General features: G+C 40.8%; 1 protein-coding gene across 5 annotated transcripts in view; it reads right to left on the bottom strand.

The window, feature by feature from the left end:
• Nucleotides 1-16,418, bottom strand: part of KIAA0232 (KIAA0232 ortholog) — a 70,776-nt gene extending 54,358 nt beyond the window's left edge. For 2 of the 5 annotated variants that reach the window (XM_069856363.1, XM_069856364.1), the window contains exon 1: nt 16,195-16,415. The gene's annotated coding sequence lies outside the window, so the exon portion shown is untranslated. Of the gene's footprint in view, nt 1-16,194 lie in introns of all 5 variants that reach the window. The other 3 variants (XM_069856361.1, XM_069856362.1, XM_069856360.1) reach the window with 3 other exon arrangements.
• Between the last annotated feature and the right edge of the window lie 1,557 nt (nt 16,419-17,975).

Genomic DNA, 17,975 nt, shown 5'->3' with positions numbered 1-17,975 from the left:
CAAAGCATTTTTATAATCCAAAATCTGTTCTCATAAAAATATCCATCTCCGGAATAATTCAACAGATTTTAGTAGAACATAATTTATCAGTGCTAGAATTAACATTTACCACTCTTTACAGAACGCATACACCACTCTTACCTGAGAGCTTACACTTTAAAATATCCTAAAATAGACAAATCATCCTAAGATTTATGCCATCCACAAACCCAAATCAATCTTGCTAAGCAAGGGGCAGGAGGTGTAAGCACCACACACGTAGGCATTCTGCTCTCTAACCCAGAAGAAGCTAGTTCAAAAAGAGGTATTTTTGGACCAGTCTGCCAATCAACCAGATGCCCGTCTGGCATTTGTGTGGGCTTACTCTCTCCTCTCCAGCTTCTCAGCAAAAGAAAGCAAAGCTCAAATCCTAGCAGAAAATATCCCTTCACTGAAAGGAAACACAGACTAAAGCACCTAAGCGAAATCTACTGTTTTCTTCAATCCCACTGCGAGATGACCAACGCACACAGAAGAGATGCCACTTGATATAATTATCTAAACCGTATCCCGTGTGCAGTATTTCATGTGGGCAGCATGTATTTTGTGGCCAAACACAACTGAAAGGTTACCTTACAGCTGGTACCTACGTCCACACAACAAAAGACTGTAGTTTTTAGGAGCTTCCTTTGCATCACCACCAAGGTACAACTGTATATTCCAGATCTTTACTAAGTCAACTGTGATATCATCAAAAAGAAAACCATTATAATCAGTACCTACAGAGTTGACAAAACCCTATGTCACAGTAAACCCACCTTACTTCTCTGAGGGCAACATTCATTTTGAGAAAGTAGGCAATGCAAGAGTATTCAATCTTCGTCAGTAACATTTGTATTAGTGAGAATTTTGTAAGTAAGCACAAATAACACTAGGTTGAAACACCCTGCCTGAAGGTTACTGCTTCATCACGTAATTAGAGAACAGAAAGCATTGTGATCAAGATATTCCAAATAAAGAGCCACAAATCAAAACTCTTATGCAGTCCATATTCTCTTAATTGGTGAAGAAACAACATTCTACTCCAATATCTATTTCATCCTTCTCCTGTTGGTACTTGCATCGTAGCATGTGATGAACACTCTTCATAATCAACGTCACAATCCCAGTCAGCCTCCTCAAACCCCATGTTTCAAAGATCTGGAAAAGCTGACATGCTATCTGTCTTTTTTTAAGATACATAGCAGAACTACTTGAATGTTCAGGAAATCAACAACTAGTTTATATGTTTGACAAAGTTCCACTGGAAAGGAGAATCATGGAATTGTAGATGGCGGGAATTAGGGAAAAAAGTGAGAAAGTGACTGAATAAGAAATTAATTTATTCTAATTCAGCAGGTCTCCCATCCACTCATCTTTTCTTTTACAGACTGTACAGAGAATGGAGAGGGACAGCAAACACATGTTCCAAGTACTCTTTGGTTTGAAAAGATACTATCAAAAACAGTCAAAAGAAACGGGATGGAGAGGACTTAGTTAAGGTAATCACAATTTTCATTGAAGGTTTTGAGTATCCAACATAGCAAAGCAGTGGGCTTCTGGAAATTGAACACTTAACCAAAAGCAACTGCATCAGTGGACAATGGAAGTGCTATAGATGTTGGCTACCTGGACTTCTCTGGAGCCCTCAGCAAAGGAAAGACATGGACCTGTGGATCAGGCCCAGTGGAGCATCACAAAAATAATCAGAGGGCTGGAACACCTCTCCTATGAGGAAAGGCTGAGTTGGGGTCATTCACAGTCTGGAGAAGAGAAGGCTTTGGGGAGACCTCATTGCAGCCTTTCAGTGCTTATAAGAAAGATTGGGACAAACTTTTTATGAGGGCCTGTAGCGACAGGACAAAGAGTAATGGTTTTAAACTAAAAGAAGGTAGATTTAGACTGGACATAAGCAAGGCATTTTTTACAATGAGGGTGATGAGGCGCTGGAACAGCTTGTCCTGAGAAACTGTGGATGACCTATTTGAACTGTTCAAGGTAAGGCAGAACAGTGCTTTGAGCAACTTCATCTAGTGAAAGATGTCCCTGCTCACTGCAGGGGGCAGGGGCAGTTGATCTTTAAAGGTTCCTTCCAGACTAAACCATTTTCCCATTCTACGATACAGCAAAGCAAAGAAAGGCCTTCTGCATACTGAGTCACTCCAGTCAAAACTTAAGATACCTGGTTTAGACGCTTAGCACCTAGTAAGGACAGAGTTTATACTTCAGCTTTTCACTGAATAAGGTGATAACATGGCCTGTCCTGTCTTATCTTCATTTTATGAGTCATTTGAGAAATTCAGGCTGACAAAAATCTGACTGACTCTGGCTGACCAGTTAAAGCGTGTCTTGCTTTTTTAGATGGTGAGGAGATGGAAGAGGCAGCGAGACGCAGGGTATCATAGAAATTCAGAAATGAGACAACAACAAAATATCTATGATGTTCAAATATTACAGCCCAGTTTTTTGAGTAATATTCAATGACTCATTTCAACATTATTTTAATTTTCAAAATGCATACATGATACAAAAAGTGGAAATATGAACAATATTCTGAAATAATATTTGAGACTTCTCATTTTACAACTGTCTCAAGTACTTTGTTTTACAAGACGTCTTAAACATATTTCTATTATGTTTTAGAAATAAGTAAATTTTATGCAAACTGAGCGTTTTCCCATTCCAATAGTACAGGGAGACTTTCCATGTTATATTAATAGGTGTCACTCAATGAGCGAACATTTCTGCAACAATGTGAAGCTTGACTTTAGAGAACACTTTCTGACAAGTAAATCATCATCCCTTTTTAATCTTTTGCACTCCGACTCGTAATAAATAACTTTCCCCATCCTCACAATGACCATGGCTAATTTGAACAGGGAGACTACAACACAGCCTAAGTAATTACTGCAAAGCTAGGTACTTTAGCTACCAAGTCAGAAATAATTCTCCATTTGCAGCTACAAAATATGTTGGAGGGACATGACTAATTCTAAGAATTACCTAATAAAAATTTATACCTCTCTATCAATAGTTTTTGAAAACTGACTACTTGCAAATCCTAGCCAAAAATTAATGATTCAATTCTTTCAGAAGAATTTCTACTTACTCCACTTCCTAGTAATTTTTTTTCCTTTTAAGTAACCTTCAGGTTTTTTAATACTGATCAATGACTTTAAGAAGATCACTGTTAAAGATAGCCTCTCAACAGCTTAACAACTATAGGCACAAGCACCATTTTACAAAGTGTCTTGTAAATGAATAAGAGTAAAATATTGTGTAAATATTCGGATTTTCAGATTTTCCAACTTACACTATCTTAGAGTAGATATGCTTTCTTAAAATTCTACTCAGTGCGATAGTCGCTAAGCATTCTTCTGACCTAAAACAGACAGCAGAAGACAATAACTGAGATTTAATCTCCTGAAATCCAGCTGTGGAAAAGCAACAACTTTAAAAAATAAATAGCAAGAAACAGGGAGAAGGATCAATGGTACAGAAACCAGAGCCAGAACACTCCAGGTCCATTCCCTACAACAGTTGTCCTTGCATGGTAAATACTCTTTTTTGAAGACTAAATAATCCTACTCTTCCCTGTAAGTGAAATGGAAATATGGGTATTGCCATAAAAAACATAATTTTAAAAAAAATTCGTACAATAATAAAAGCTCATGCCAGGTATGACATTCCCATGTCTTCAATAGCTTTTTTCTCCATAATTCCCTTTCATACAAAAAAAAAAAAGAAGTTTTTTTTAAGGAGCTTAAAAAGTAAGGCTTTCCCCCCTCCCAGTTGTTTCTAATCTCAGAAAACAGGGACCAAAGCCAAACCACAAAACCCACTGAATTAATCTAAGGTAATCCCATTTGTATCTTATCGGCACCAAAAGGCCTCTGAAAATTATGTATCCATACAGCAAGGTTCTGAACAAACATTTTTTTGTAAATGGAAAAAAACCTGAGATGGTGCTTTAACAAGCTTTCAGTCTTTCTTAAAGACACACCTAGTACCAAGTCTTAAAGTAACAGAAAACATTGGACTAGAAGAGTAAAACCCATACCCTTTACTATTGCCCTTTCAAACTCAAGGTCCATATACTATCTCTTTGAATTCATAAAAACGTAACATAAAAGGGAAGCAAATTGTCTGCAGGCTTAAATTCACTGCATTGAGGTCTACACTCTCAATGAAAAAAAAAAAAAATCTACATTTTGGTGGAAGTGGAAAAATAACTTAAACTTATTATTTAATAGTATAATCTAGAGATTAAGTCTCTCAAGCCTCAAAGTCACTCTTTAGATATAATGATACAACCCCTCAGATAAAGCTACAGAAGCTACATTTTTGCTCCCTTTCATTCCCCAATGGGATAACATCCGGGCTTCCAGTGCTTCATTCTGGCTACCACTATACATTAACAATTAGACCAAATGCATTCTCACACAACAGTTAAGCCATAACTGCCATTTTATAAAAATTCCCCTCAATTACTCTGTGAAACATGCCAGTACATTACACAGTTTATAGTTAAGAGCTCTCATCTTTTCCCTGTTACGGTCTTTGACAATGTAGATTACAAAATTCTTACTTTTTTTTTTTTCCTCCCCCCCCTTAATGTGCATATAAGTGTCCACATTTTTTAACCAGGACAAAGTTTTCAAAAGTAGCATTTTCTCCCAGAATAGTTATAGTAGAAGCTCCCTGATAACTATTAACATGTATAGCAAAAATATGCAAACCCTGATTAGTATAAATCAAAGTGAAAGTGTTATCAAGCTTAGTCAATAACATACTAAAGATCATATATTCATTTCAGTCTCCTCTAGAAGACTGACAATTAAAAGCATGGCCACATCATATGATGTTAACAGAAGTCCAAAATTGTTCTTCGATATTATGGAGGAACTGGCAATTTTACCATAAGTTCTTTTGTTTCTTGCAGTGAAAAGTCTAAACAAATCTTTAACATAGAAACCCAACGGCCACAAACTGGGGAGGGCACTGTCAAACAGTGCCCAAGGCCCAGAAACAAACCCAATTTAAAATCCAGTGAACAATGGAATCTATGTCTTTAATACACTTCACATGGCATATAAAAGACATGTGAATTCAGAAGTAAAATAATTTGTTATTTTTAATCACATTCCTCAATAATCTAAGAAATTTGGCTGTATAGTCTTCAGAGCAAGGACAGCTTTTTTATGTTTTGGTGATGTTAGATGTTATTGTACAATAAACAGCAGAGCAGGGACTGGATTCATAACTAAGGCACTGAAACACTACCATAAACAAAAAAGACCTGATAATGGCTACACTATAAACAAACCTTTCCATCCCAGTTCAGACAATTTGTGCCACAAAGCTTCAGAAACATTGCTGTGCCATGAGAAACACAGATTAAAAACACCTGGTTGGAATCAAAGCAAGGAATACTAAAAGTGGTCAGAGGCATAAAAGCTGGCCTATGAATTAACTTTTAGATATACACAGAATTTCTTTTTTTGGTAAGTATTATAGGGAAGTGCAAGAGCAATACAACCTTCTTGTAATGGATATATGTTTGAGGGTTGACTGGTGTGTAACGATGCTGGGTTTAAGTTATAGTTCTAGCGTAACTCAGTCAAGCCAGAGAACCTAGAGGTGACAGAAACCAGTCTATAGGCATTACTGAGGGAATTACTCAAAGGATTCAAGAGCTACCACATAAGCCTCATTTTCTTAAGTTAGCAAAGAAAAAAAACAGAGAGATTACTTCCTTGGTATTGTCTTGGTTACCTACACAGTTCTGCAGGATTCTGCACTGGGACCTGCACTACTTAACAAATTCACAAGTGACCTGGAAGATGCGATAGGGGACACAGTTAACAAGATACCAAACAACAGCAATCCATCAGGGACAGTGAATACAAAACTGAAAAAGATGCAGGAAGACCTTATGAAGCTGAACTCGCTGATAAAAAGGCAAATAAAATTCAGCATACATAAACTTGAAATGAGACAATAACCTCATGCTACTAATACACAGAACAATGAGTTGTGAGCTGACTATTAATCCCGGGATCTATTTTCCAAGTAGCACGTTAGATTTTTCATGAAACAATAAGCTCAAATCCAGAAGCAGTCAGATCAAATTACAGAACAAAAGTAATTTTTGTGAATTAATGTTTTGCACACATATTGCACAAAACATGCAACCCTGGTCCTGTAATATGAATGCCTCTCCACAGACAGAGATTGACTTTTCCACTTTTTTTGTAATAGAAAATATCAACAAGTTAGTAAGAACTACATATGAAACTTCACACAACAGGCATCAGGGATTCCTTGCCAAAAGATACTGAGTTGTCAAAAAAAAAAAAAAATTTAGAAGGGCTTCAAAGGAAAATTAACAAGACTGATCCCTTGAGAGTTTCCAGCTAGACAAACCACATCAGGCTCAGGAAATTCCCTAGACTGAAAATACTATGAGGCTGAGGGAGTGTTCAGGAGAGGTAACACATATACTCTCCTAGTTCTTTTTTGACCTCACAGCTCACTTACAGATGCTGTTGCAGACAAGTACTGCATTTGACAAAGCCTTTGTCTGAACCGGTACAGCTGTTCTTATAAAACATTCATAACATAATAAAAGAACACTACTCTGAAAAAAAGCAGCTGGAGGAGTTCAATTAGCCGATCCACTCACAGGGCTGAACATGATTAACATACACGAACTTTGTTACAAGATGTCAGAACATGGATCTTGTCAGAAAGCAAAAAGTGAGCTATGGGAAACTGCAGGCTGCAAAATTGGCTGCTGAGGCCTCTGCACAAGGGGTTCAACTCCACACCCAAGACCCCACTCTCTCAGTTAGCAAAATATTCACCACATCATCAAAACAAATGTGTAATATAACTGGAAAACGTACAATTTGTAAGTTAGAAAAAAAAGGGCAAGATGGCAAGAGGAAAAAGCATAGCCTAGCAGCAAACCCTACAAATGCTGTAGAGAACAGTCCTAGCATACGATGTTCATCACTTTATAGAACTGTAAGAAAATCTGAGAGTGGCTTCATCAACAGACTCTTTTGAAAGGGTTCCTGTTACATATAGCAAACTTGTAAGAAGCATCTCCACACAGGGGAAACTTAACAAGTGGTTCTTCATTACATATAATATGACTTAAAAAATTAATTAATAAGCCCTAATAGTTAGCAAGTTTTGCAGACCACAGTTCAACAGGTGTCTTGATAATTCAGTAAGTGAACTGTACGTTCAAGACTCAATATTAAAAATGCATTAAAAGAATTCAGAAGCAAGCATGTTATGCAGCATGTACCCACCACTTCCATTTCAGCAAATATAAGGGAGCTCAGAGCATTTCTGGCAAATCATTCTGTAAAAATGAAACCCCAGAAATAAAACAATTCCCAGTACCCACAGTTTGTGTGCAGCTGTCCCAGGTAAGAGTTAGCACAGCACATCTGTAACCTGCACACCTCCCAATTCAAAGCATTACATATTCAAAAATGTCAGTCTTAATTTATAAGAGCAGCTTACAAGCGTTAAAAACCTCCTTCAAACATTGATCTGATTTAATAAATTAGAAAATATTTATAGACTGACTGGAATCTAGGGTGAAATACCCCTTCACTGATTTCAAGTGCCCAGTTGACATTAACAATGGCAGCATTTACTTTTTTTTTAGTAAGAATTTGTCCAAACAAGGTTATCCAGCTACCAGCACAGACCTGATAATTCCATTCTATTCTTAAAAAGTTATGAACATGGACTGCCATGAGAATTTTTTTTCCAGTTCAGTTTGCTACTGTTCAGACTGGAGTTTGAACTGCATTTCAAGCTGGCTTAAAACTAGTGTTTGAACTTAATTTTACTCTTTCATTTAAATGAGTTTACTTCTTTTTAAAATCCTATCTGAAAAAAAAAGTATGCATGTCATGTAACTCAGAAATACAATGGCGTTTTTTTTGTAAATTTAAAAATGTAAATCGGCATCTAATAACAAGGAATTTAAATGTTTTTCTCATGAAAAATGAAGAATGCTGCATACAACTGACAAAATTCACAGTAACTACTACTATTGCCAGCACAAGTAACAGTTTGTAAAGAACAGAAGTGATGAGTTTTATACCAGCAATAACTAACTTTGGAGGGAACGACACAAGCTGCAGCATCTTGACAGAGAAACCTGTGTGGCTGACTTAAAGGCTAGTTAGCATAACACAAACTGCAGCGCAACTGCACACTGCCAACAAGAGAGGATATTCTCCTGTTTCTCCCATCATCCCTCCATGGTGTTCTCACCCTTTTGCCCTTATACTTAACCACTGTGTGGTTGCACAAACCAACTGGATCACTTTGTTGTAAATGGAAAGCATTTTTGGTAGTCTTCAAAGAATACAAATAAGCGATCAAACTCGCTGCCACAGAATTTCTACACTGGGCATATCAGAAGAACTGAGGTTGCCCCTTTCAGCAGCAGCCCACTGTTAGATCCACTTCAGAATAACAAGAAAACATTAGGAAAGCTGATACAAGTCTTTCAGACCACTATTATTTTTTGGACCATCAAGTCAAGAAGCCAATCAAGTACTTCAACAGATTAGGACATGTACTTCTAACGTTTTTACAGAAATTCCCAACTGACCCATGCAACCATACCCCATACTTATACCATTCAGCAGACTCGGCCTCAAAACAAATAGAATCCCAACATAAAAGTAGCCTTGAGATAAAGAAATTACTGGTTGCTTCAAGTTTGGTAAGAGAGAGGCAAGCGTTGCACTATAACTAGCCTAGAATATTACAGATCATCCAAGTGTAGGGAACCCAAGAGGAAGTGTGAGTGCTAATATACAAGATGGCATGTGTATACCTCAAAAATGTAGATGATGCCTCAGCTCGTACTTTACAATACTCCCCAGCCATCAGTGCAATTTCAGTATCGCTGACATCGGACTTCAGACTGTTCTGTTACATTTCTTTTTACCATGGAAGACATTGGTATGATTTAAGTTTTTCGGTTTAAAATTGCAGGTCTTATCAGAATACGAGAGCAAAACCAGTGACAAACACCTCTCTCTTTCCCATTTAACTCAAGTCTATCACACACAGAGATTGCCTGGATTGACTGCTCCAGGGCCTGAAAGGTCCTGCGGAGAAATACTGTAACAACAAGGAGGAGGTAAGTCTTTTTTGTTCAGACCCATGAGAATCTTCACAGGGATACCATTTATCAAAAACTGTTATCTTTTACTATCTGCACAAGCAACAGACCACACACACACTGCTGATTACCATCATCATGCTTCAGTAACTTTTACTCAGAAGAAAGTTAAGAAACATAAACGGAGACAAATGTAACTACAATCACACAGGATGCAAACATTTTAAGCTCAAAGAGACATTTATCTTCAGGACTTGTGGTATGTAAAATCTGTAAGCTTTCTACTACTTGTGTCTCACTATATTTACTAGCCTTTCTATCACCTACAATGTGTGTGGGGCTTAAAAACACAACAGATGATGCAGCCAAGTAACAAAGATCAGATATATGCTCTCAACTATTTTGACCACTCATCTTCTTGCCCTCCTGACGCCTTCAACTTACACAATTTTTAGAGCAGTTCAAACTACCTGTTACTAACAGTTACTTGCTTGTGTTTGAACTCCCCTTCCCAAGTGGGATAGTATTGGCTTGGAGGCCTGGGTGCTAAGTTACGCATCCATTAGAACAGGCTTGCCTCCAGTTTTGCAACATCTCGGTGCACAGACACAGACACCGGTGTGTCTCAACAGGTGCTGCCAGCCTCCTCCAAGGCACAGGAAGCCTGCAGAAGGAATCATCCCCCAGGCCACCACTGGGGCAGCCTGGATGAAACATTCAGTGCTCTTCACATCAGCCAGAATGCTTCTGCAGCACCAAGTCACCTAGTGGCCTCTCTTTCAGTGCAACCATATGGGATTTTTTTTTTCCAATTAATATACAATTTATTCTTAGGCATACATTGCAATTTTCAGTTGAGGAGGGAAAAGAATAATGAATTATGAATTCCAAAGTTCCAATAACCACTGCGCATTTAAAGGCTATGGTGTTTCTCCCACTATTTATACTTCCAAAGTTAATAATCTAACTGTACACAAACATTTAACTAGTTAATGTCCACACATACATTTTACTTTATTTTGTTAACTTTGATTTGTATGAAGGTCTTCTCTGAATGTTTATTATTAAAATTTTCTCTACTTGGTCTGCAATTCAAGGAAGTTAATAACTTCCTTCTTGAAAAGCTTAAAATAGCCTTTTGAGGGCTAAACCAAACTATGTAGTCTTTTCACTGCTCTTTTCATAAAGGATGTTATCATAAATTCAGTTGGAAGTCACATATAGACAGTATTTTCATTAATAACAGTAAAAATGTACAATGTGTCAGCCACAACAGGCTCAATAATTGCAAACATTTTTGCCAACTTGACTCTGCCAGTTCTGAATTAACCTGCACAGAAGATACCAACTTTGCAGCAAAGAAAATATGGCAGACCTACAAGGGAAGTTGTTTCAAGTGCTTTTCTCCTGCACTTCTACCCTCTCTAATTTTTAATACAAACTGTTCACAATTCTATATATTTATGAATATATGAGATCAGAAGTAGGAGACTCTCCAATTTTGAACAGAGTAACAATTCACATAAAATATATTTTAGCATTTGAGTGCATCTGCATAGGCACTGGTCTTACAACATAAACTGAAAAACATCAAGACTACAATTTTTTCGTCATCTTTTTCCATAAAAACCGCTGTAATATTTGTTGCCATATCCTATCTCCACTTTTATGATTAAGTATGTTGCTTAAAAATGCTACTGCTTATTTTAAAAAAAAAAATTACAAATTGACCAGGTAGGATAGATTAACATTGTTCAAAACACTAAATTTGGTGTTTGCTACTTCAAATGATAGCTAGAAATGAAAAGCGTTTAACTATCATCAGCAGAAAACCTCTTACAAAAACAGTAGGTCAGCATTATATTACATCTCCTGAAGGAAATTACTGTACTGTTAACTAAGGTATTTCTTTTACAACTCAAGAAGAAAGTTACTAAAAACTAACTCTGAGGTTTCTCTCAGGCTGGTAAGATACCCTGTTCAGAGAAGCTGGCAAAAAAAAAAAAAAATCTATATAAATATAAAAATTAAACTAATATCTGGACTAAAAGAAACATTTTAGAACTCCCATCTCACCCCACAAAATTCAACATGACTACCAGCAAAGAAGGTATAAAAAATTTCAATGAAATAAAAATTCCTATAGGATATTCAGTTTCACTGTTAAGTGTAATCGTCAAATAAGCAGCACAGTGAACTTCTACCCCAGAAGACAGAACCAGGAGAATAGGAAGTCACTCAAAAGCAACCTTTAGCTAATTAGTAACAGTCATTAGCTCAAAATCTTCAGCCAGCAGAATTAAAATACCATGAAGCAGCAAGAGTTTTTCCAGAAGATTCCTAAGTGAAGTTACCAATCGGACAAATCCCTGGAAGCTGGCTCTGCTTCTTTCAAGACACTCCAGCGTCCTAAATCCAGTGCAGTGTTTTAATGTTGCACTCCTACTTAGCTAGATTCTCCAAATTTGTTTCAAGTTTGTAATAACAGATTACAGTGTCATACGGACTCAGTGAGAATTAATTACTCATCTAATGGCAGCAATACACAGCACCGGTTTCTTCATTAGTGATGCCCCAAGCAGCCTTTTTTCTTTATGGTAATAAAACACTTCATTTTCTGAAAAAGCACACATGACACATACTAAATGACCAAAATAATTTCCTTAATCACTGTGGGTATGTTTTAGCACATTTTCCCACTTTAGATTGAGATAATCTTCAGCAGTAAGGCCTGACTAAACTAACACTACGTGGAGTAAACTCACAGAGGGTACATTTCTTGCAACTCAAGTCTCCTGGTCTGATATTAAAACTACAATTTTACGAAAACTTGCTTTATTTTTTCTGTCCTTCAGCTACCCCTAGTCCCTTAACTCTTCTACCTCTCTCTGTGCTTTTTTTCTACAGTCTAGATACACAAAACCTCTTCCGCGATGCAACTATGACTCCCTTAAGATTTATTCTACAACTAAGCTAGTTCATCAAGCCAAACCACAAAACCCCCACACTCACACAATTTAATAACACCTAATAGGGACAACAGCTCCTCCTTTCCACAGAGCATCTTAAACAAATTGCTTGAATTCAGTCCATGACAGAGCTGACATAAAACTGCAGATCTCTTCCATCCCAGTCCAACGTGCTATCCAGCAGACCTTGTTTCTCATGTAAATTTGATAGTAACTAGGGAAAAATTCTTAAAAGTTAGAAAATGAACACAAAACTACTCAGATTTCATACCTGTTACAATTTATTTTTATTCATTAACAAGTTTTTTGCAGAGTATAAATTTTCACATGTAATCCTGTCTAGAACAATGCCTACAAAGTTACAGACAAAAGTAAAATTAGCCTGGACTATATATTTGTAACTTTCTCAATACAGTAAAAAAGAGATGTATAAACAATCTCCAAATTATACTAAAAATTATAATTGTTGTATCAAGCCTGAGCATAGAATATGCGTAAGCTTAGCAAGATATAATCCATTTATTACATATCATTTCACAACAGCGAAAAATGTATTTAAATCTTTATAATTGAAATTTCTACGCTACTGCTTTAGAAATAAATCTCTTGCAAGGTCTGATACTGAAGAAGACATACAGAAGGTAAATTATGAACAAAATCTAAATGATGCAGAAACAATCAATGAACAGTTTTATGCAGGTAAATCCAAACACTTGCACGTGAAATGACACGGGAAATAGCAGATTAAGAATTAAAAATATTCTTTAGCTTCCAATAATGCTAGAAAAATAACTTCTAGTAAGAAATCTGTGAAAGAATAATCTTTGTACTGAATGTTTGGACTACTCCACCCTTCCCACCACCCACCCAGCCACCACTGTGGCCCAATAAAATACATATTCAGTCCCTCAGCATCCATCACAAATGCACACAACCAACTTCTGGGAAAGTAGAACAAGGTACTTTTTAATAGAAATTATAACTAGCTCATCCACAGTTTCTCTGTTAGAACACACTGACAGCCCTGCCATTATCTGATATTTCTGCCTAGAAAAATCTGGTAAAATTATTTCCAAATTACAAAACCCCCAACTTTTCCCTTCTATTAGCCAGTTTTATTTTTGTCTGCATATTGACATGCAACTGAATGCGCAAACAATCTTCTGAACATGTTTATTTTGTATCGTGAAATTGACTTTACTCATAAAAAATCCTTGAGATAGGATTGGAGGGGACAAATACAACACCACAACTCATTCCTATAATTACATTACAAATTATCTAACCAGCTTGTCACTGTTCTTGGGACTACAAAGGATTCTGATCTCTGTTCCAAAACACAGATGAAACTATGCCATTAAAAAGAGCATATTAAATAGCTTCTAGAGGACCATTTGTATCCCAAGCTCCACTAGCAGTGCAGGCAGCTAGAATAGTCCCAGCTACCTCTCTCAGCCTACAAGAATTTTTCACATTCTGCTTTACCAGACAGTGTTACTCATCTTATTATAGTAATTAGTTATTATCTGTACTTATTATCTATAGGTTGTTATCATCGTTATACAACTGTAGAAGCTTCACATTATTGGTATACCAGATAGGTATGAGACCTATGTTATAAATGTAGATCTTATGAAAAGAAAGACAAAACAGCTGCAATGGAATAACAAGAAATAAGGGTCTTTTCCTAGATTAAAAAAAAAAAAAACACCAAAAAAACCCCGAGCAAAACTCAGATTTTTTTATTTTTAACACATCAACATTTAGATGACTTTAAAGGAAACACTTAACACCTACTACATTGGACATCCATCACTACTAATTTTGAATGTGTCTTTATGCAAGCTTAAAGAAGTTGTAAACTGATAGATGATCCTGTCAGGATCCTACCTAAGTAGGCAGAAAGTCTATTCTGACTCTACAGCACTACGCCTAAAACCCAGTAAAATTCCACCAAAAATTTACCTGTGCCAAGAATCTCTTGGCTTCCTTCATTCTCCCCATTTCACCTATAAAGAAGATTCTCAAGAAGGACTGATAATGTAGTTACTTTTATGAGCAATATCTAGATCTTCTTCTGTCCCTAATCCTGCCAGAATGCACAGCAAATGAGCAAAGAAAAATGCTGACATCATTTTACCCCTATGGAATTTCTCTTACTTGGAAGAATAACGAATAGCAACAACAATAAAAGCAGTGGGGAATGCAGACTATGAAATCAGCACATTAGGATAACAAGGGAAGTTCAAGGCTTCCAATTTTTCCTCGAGTCACATATAAATCAGTTTGTCCCTTCCTTTCCTTCCAAATCCCCTGCTGATGAGCAGAAAAACTAGAGGGTCCTGTAGCCAATCCAAACTTGCAGCATCTGTAGTCTCAAAGAATCATTACCCTGTAGTGCACAAGGCAAATGAGCTGATAAAAGTTCTGTGACTGAAAGTGTGGGAATATCTCCTAAGCAGAATATGGTGCAGATATAAAGTGCTGAATGCTTTCAATGAACAAATCAGGATTTCCCCTATGATTCTTAGGTTTTGAAAATGAAGAACATTATAAACATATAGTGCTACTCATTTTATTCAATTTAACTAAATCCCCTCTTACTTCTAAATAACTAGAACAGAAGATTTTGATACCGACAGTATATGCTTTATTGATTGGAAGGGAGGGGTTGTACACTACCATTTTTGCATATCCATACTGACAAGAAAGAGCAGATGGAGGATTAGTACAAAATAAAATCTGTACAGTTCCATGTCAAGTAACAATCAAGTTCCATGTCATTTACTTTTATAAGGCATATTTTTGTCTTAAACAATCAAGAAAAATGTCAATTTCAGACTCCCTTGGATTGTGATAAGCCTGTAATACTTGGGTTTCAGGCACTGCAGTGAAGTAGTTTGTTTTAAACCATTATCTACTGAATCATCACGAGCTCACTTTTGACAGCTACGAAACCAGATTTGATCTGCAATTCCCACCTCGTCCCAGGAACACAGAAGTAATACACGGTGCACAATAGAAGGGTAAAAACTCCGACATTTCAAAGGGTTCCCATGAACTACCCGCATTAGGAGATCCTCCGATTCCAGGCCTACAAACTACAACCCGAATTACTTCTACGCAGAGAACACGGGAATACAGGAACGTCTTCTATTCGAAAGGGCAGGCCAATCGGACTATTTCACCCTTCAGAACCGTACCAAGTACTGCGGCGAGTAATTAAAACAAAGACAGAACAGCAAAAAAAAAAAAAAAAGCACCGCCCTGTCGCATTTCTCAAAGTTTCCTCACGCGACTCGACAGCCGCACGCTCCTAACCGAGGGGACGCGGGGAGCGGAGGGGAAGGAGCGTGCGGGGAGAAGCGGCGGCTCGCGCCTCTCCCGCATCCAGCCGTAACCTTCGCCAAACCTTGTCCCCGCGGCCCCGCCCCGCCCCGCGCCGCCATAGGCCGCGGCGCCCGCCACTCCGCCATCAGCCCAGCTCCGCCCCGGAGCGCCGGCAGCCCCGGCCGCTCCAGCCGCCTTTCGCCTTCCACAGGGCCCCTAAAGGACAAAGCTGCCGGCGCGGGGAGGGGGCCGAGCCCCGGGCCCGCCCGCAGCCCGCGCTTTGTGCCGGCGCGCACGGCGGGTCGCGGCGACAGCGGCTCCGGCCGCGGCTTCGGCCTCGGCCCGGCGGGGCGGGGGACGCCCGGCTGCCCCCTCCTCCTCCTTCTCCTCCTCCGCTCCTCGCGGGAGAGACCCGGGGCGGGCTCAGCTCCCGGGCAGAGGGGCTCGGACCGGCGCTTCCCGAGCCCTCCCGGCGCCGCTGCCCCGTCCTGCTCCCCCCGGTCACCCCCTCCCCGCCCCCTCCTCTCCCCTCGGTGCCCCCCTCCCCGTCCCTTCCTCTCCCCCTGGTCGCCCGCTCCCTCCTCTCCGTCCCGGCCAGCCCCGCTCCCAACCCCGCGGCTCCTCCTCCTCCCGGTCCCTTGAGCGGAGAGGGGAGGGCAGAGCGGGCCCCGCGCCTGCCCGCCGTTCCCCGGGCCCGCGGCGGGTGTTTACCTGCCGTGGCGGCGCAGAGCGGGACCCTGGGGCCTCTGGCAGCCGGAGGAGGCGGCGGACTCCGTCCCGCTGCTGCCGTCCCCGAGCGAGGCGGGCGGGACGGAGCCGGGACCTGCCCCTGCCCCGGGACGCGTTACGTAAAGCGGCGGCGGCGGCTCCGGCGCCACGGGGAGGGCGGGGGGCGGCCGCTCCGTCACCCGGCAACGGGACTCAGCGCCCCGCCGGACCGCGCCGCAGGCTCCGCCCCGTATCCTTCCGCCCAGAGGGCGGCTCCGATCCCGCCGCCCGCGAGCGGGAGCCGGGCTGCGGCGAAGGGAGGGGAGGGGAGGGCTCCCGGCGAGCCGGCTCCATGGCGGGGGGAGGAGGAGGAGGAGGAGGGAAAGACCCTTCCTCCTGGTGGCGCAGCCTCGGCCCCGCCCGCCGGCCGGCAGGGCGCCGGGCGCCTGAGGAGGAAAGGGGCGGGCGAGGCGTTTGAAAGTCACCAGCGGGCGGAGGGAGCGGGGCCGGGACTGCGCGGCGGAGGGGTCACCGCTAGGGCGGCGGTGAGGCGGCGGAAGCGGCGCTCTCGGCTGGGGGCGAGGGGTTTGTCACGGGGCGGGGGCCACACCGAAAATGCCGGCGAATTAACTCCCGTAGGAGTCCTTCATCAGGCCTGGGCAACGCGAGGGAGCCATCCCCGTCGGCCGTGTGCGGCGGGACTAGAGCAGATTGCCTGCTCGCAGGCACGTGGATTCGATTTCCCAGAAATACGGTGCATAGCCTATTGCTAATTCTAATGTGATTTTGAACTTCACAACACTCAAATCTCTTGCTAATTTGGAGCTAGTTCCAGCTCAGTCTGACCTTGCATTTGCGGTGGGGGAAGGCTGGACACAGAGGAGATCCAGGGGTCACCTCTGTTCAGCACGAATCACACGGAGCACAAGGCGTTACATCCAAAAGGAGAGTGTAACAGTGTCTGGAAAAAAAACACTATTTGAAAACAATCATGCTATTAAAAAACATGCTGATACGAAAAGCAGTTACTGTTACAAAAAGTGGGACGTTTTTACTGAAGTTCAGCCTAGACAAGAGAAGGATCCTAGGAGATGTTACAGTGACCTTCCAGTACCTGAAGGGGCTGCAAGAAAGCTGGGGAGGGACTGTTTGCAAAGGCTTGTAGTGATAGGATGAGGGGCAATGGGTGTAAGCTGGAGAGGGGCAGATTTAGACTAGACATAAGGAGGAATTTCTTCACAATGAGGGTGCTGAGGCGCTGGCACAGGTTGCCCAGGGAAGCTGTGGCTGCCCCATCCCTGGAGGTGTTCAAGGCCAGGTTAGATGGGGCCTTGGGCAGCCTGGTCTGGTGGAATGTCCCTGCTCATGGCAGGGGGGTTAGAACTGGGTGATCTTTAAAGTCCCTTCCAACCCAAACTCTTCTATGATTCTAAGTTAAGGTAGAGTTAAGTTCATCCAAGTAATTGTATTTTTTGAAAGTTAAAGACAGCAGACAGTGGTTATGATAGAAGGAGAGTCATCTGTCCAACACAGAGCATACTGAACACAAGTCATAATCTCCAAAGAACAAACAGTGTCTGGAAAAACACTGTTTGAAAAAAAAACCTGTGCTATCAGAAGGTAACCTGTCTAACTTCCAAAAAAAAAAAAAAAAGCAATTACTTAGATTTAACTCTGCTGTTTGGGGCAGCCGCGCCCTGGCCGCAGGGCTCCAGCCTCGCCCCCTCCGGCTCGTGGTGGCAAGTGGAGGGAAACACCCAGGAATGCGGAGGATGATGATGGAG

Source organism: Phaenicophaeus curvirostris, chromosome 4 (genome assembly GCF_032191515.1).
Source record: "Phaenicophaeus curvirostris isolate KB17595 chromosome 4, BPBGC_Pcur_1.0, whole genome shotgun sequence".
In the NCBI taxonomy this organism is placed as follows: domain Eukaryota; kingdom Metazoa; phylum Chordata; class Aves; order Cuculiformes; family Cuculidae; genus Phaenicophaeus; species Phaenicophaeus curvirostris.
Note: the sequence above shows the minus strand (reverse complement) of the source record. Positions and strands in the feature narration are given on the sequence as shown.